We start from the raw sequence: 3,335 nt of genomic DNA, 5'->3' as shown, positions 1-3,335 counted from the left end.
TGTGAAATGATTCTTAAAATTACCACAATTTAAACATTTTCCCCACAGCTACTGACAGACAGCAGTGTCATTCCTTCAAAGTGATGATTATAATAATCCTGAAGAGATATGGGAGGCTGAGGCTTATGGGTAATTCTGCATTGGGGAATGAGCTGGCCATTTAAATAAGTGTATTCATATGTAGTCCCTTTTATGTCTAATTCCCTTGTCTGTAGATACTGAATGGAGAATAATGCACGTTCCTTTAGTAATTTTTTTTTTTATCGCGGCAAATACACTGTAAACATGTACTGTAGTATTTTGTTTTTCTCATAAATTCTTTTTTTTTTATTGATGTCAATGAAAAAAAAACTGTAAATATCAACAAAAAAAACATTTGTACTTTGTAAAGTAGTTGTGTTTTCATTGGGGTTTTTCAGCCTAATTGTAATAAAGTGTTTTGTTTTTATACACAATTTCATCTTTTTTCCTTACATTGTTTTTCATTAAATTCATTGTAAGTACTGGTGAATTCTTGTGAATTTTTATAATGTATTTTCTGGGTTTGTTTAGTTTTTTTGTTTCCATCCTAGTGAATTCATATCTTTGGATTATTATTCATAGCCATTTGTTTCTGGGATAGTTTTAAATTGTCCGGTAAAGTGAACCAGTGGGTTTCAGTTCAGCTTTAAGTTATGCGTACATTTAGTATGCATTAAACCGGACACTAGAAAGTCCCTCTCAGCACTGTCTATTTGGCCTGGCTGGCTCCGATTGGCAAATGTTTGCTAAGTAAGTCGGACGTGAGCGTGAAGGAGCTGAGAATTAACCCAGACACGCGACATCTTAGAAACATACATTTTAGCTCTTTCCTTATAATCAGGGGAATATGCTGAAGTCCCACACGGGGGCACTGTGGTATCAGCATCACCCTGCGCCCTCTGTGAAGGAGGCCTACTGCTACTGTAGATTTTCCAGGCCATTGAAATTTCCCATGTGCTCCTCGGTGTCCTCCCTGCATGTCTCCTCTCTGCTGGCACTCAATGGCCGGTCCACATTCAGCACTAAACGAGTGAGACAAGAGAGGTGAGGTGGAAGAGAGGGCTGAGGGATGAACAGATGGGCAAAGCTGGTCCCTTTGGCCTGGACATCACTCCATCACTGCGCTCAGCCTCCCTTTCTGTGCATTGGGCACACAACTTATGGACGGAGTAGTATGAAGGTCAGAGACGAGAAGAGCTAAAATGGAGCCTACACGTTTCTGAAAGCAGGAGGTGGGAGGAACCGCTTTCAGACTTCAGAGCATACGAGCTGTCATTGTGCAGTTAATGGGACTAGATGAATCACACCACTTCACTTCATACATATCTCTGGCTTCACACCTCCCCCCCAATCAGTGTGTGCATTTGATGCAGAGAGCAACACAGATAAGAGAAATGCAAACACTTGCATAACCAACGTCTCTGCCATCCACCATTACTTTGAATACAGCGGGTGGGGGTTGCTGCACCTTTCATTCATGAGTGTAAACATGCAACTATTGAGTGTTTCTGCTTTGATTTCAACCCAATAAACAACACAAGCTCTGTGATCCAGGAACTGAGAATGAGCTCACATTGCAACACAATGGAGCGCTTGTATTTTGACATCTTATTTCCATCAGAGAAGTGACGCATTAGGAGGGCCGGGCAGAGTGGACTGTCAGAAGTAGTTTCATCTCTGAGCTCAGACACCAGCTTGCCTACCATACAAGTATTTACTGCAGGAGGGTCTTTGCATCCAGGTACGATGGAGCCCATGGAGGTTTGTGTTGTAGGACCTCAGCCCTGCTGCAGCCTGCATATGATAAAAGGCCAAATCCTCAGTCTTGAATTCTCTGCACACTCTCCAGTGCATAGAGGCACTGATCACACGGCCCTCGGGGCTCCCTGCTAATGATGCTCCTCCTGTGATGCTGATGATCATCGCTATTGGAAAAGAAGCAGGTCATCTATACTGAAAGGTTGCCATGGCAACCCACTGCGACCCCCTTTACTGCAAATCACAGGGCTGGTGGAACAATGGTTTATGTAGCACGCGGTGGTACTGCAGCTTTTCAAGCGCGCCTCAGTTCTGTTTACCTTCAGAACTAATCAACAGCTATTTAGTGTAGTGATTCTCCGCTTTGCTGTCCGTCTAACGGCTGCTCATGTGCCCCTCGGAGAGGCATTTAACCCTCAGTCACTCCTGTGGAGCTCAGTGGAAGACGATGTGAAGCGGATGTCATAGACCTCATCCAGGCTAGAGTGGATTTTGAATAGTATTAAACTGCTGATCCACACTCAGGAGCAGAAAGGGTGAGATGATGTTTTACGATTCCCTCCACCCAATAATGAGACAACTTTGCTCCGTTTAGACGTCTCCCCGCTGCTTCCTGCAAGCAGTGAAACTCCCGGGGCCAAAAGAGGACAGGTCGATTACTCTAAATGATGAGTCACAGGTCTGCTGGGTGATGTGACTGAAATGCAGCAGGATGATGATGGTACAAGGGAATGTGCCAGTGGTAATTGCTCTGCATGCAAGATGGGGTGAGAGAGCACCGGAGCTGACACGCTCCACTTCCCTCAACATAGTGACAGCAAGTGTCATTCAGCACTTTGAAAACCTACCTACCGACATCTACAGTATTAGTCTGCCACTCTCTGCTCCCACCTCCCACTCATTTCATCTGTGAACCCCTCTCTCTCTCTCTCTCTCTCTCTTTTCTTTCTGTCTCCCTCAGCTTCCCTTTCTCTCCTACTTGCATCTTCCCCTCTCCTCCTCTCTGCCTGCTTCTGTCAGCTCACTACGCTCGACTGCTCTCATCTTCCACGCAAATGTCTCGTGGTACGACAGTCATGCAACCTAGTGGCTGTGAACCACAGAGGGGATCTCTGTCTACTCTGAGTCGCTGATAACCTCGGCTGAGGCGTGGCCCTGCTCCGCCTGCCAGCATCCTCCTCAACGCACGAGGCCCTCCCTCCTCCACCTGGCTGCTTGTCATCTGCTTTTCCTGCGTGTTGTGCCGCCTGTGTGCTTTGGGAAATAACTTTGGAGTCAAATCTCCCAAACTGAATTGCACCTTCACATGTACGTCATTCACTGTAATCAAGCGTTCGCTGGGGCTGGTACAGTTCTTCATCGTGTTTAAATGCTGGTGTATTTGTAAAACTTGGTTGCCAAGTGAAACTGTGTACAGCCAAACAGTCTATTCCCATAAATTGTGCTGATTAGACGTTATTTTGATGCAGCCGCGGCGCATTTGCAGCCATTCAGTCGACGCTTTGTTGACACATCTGGGGTTCTTTTCATCGACTGGGAGATGTGGTACAATTCTG

Source organism: Anabas testudineus, chromosome 9 (genome assembly GCF_900324465.2).
Source record: "Anabas testudineus chromosome 9, fAnaTes1.2, whole genome shotgun sequence".
NCBI lineage: Eukaryota > Metazoa > Chordata > Actinopteri > Anabantiformes > Anabantidae > Anabas > Anabas testudineus.
This window is presented reverse-complemented; position numbering follows the sequence as displayed.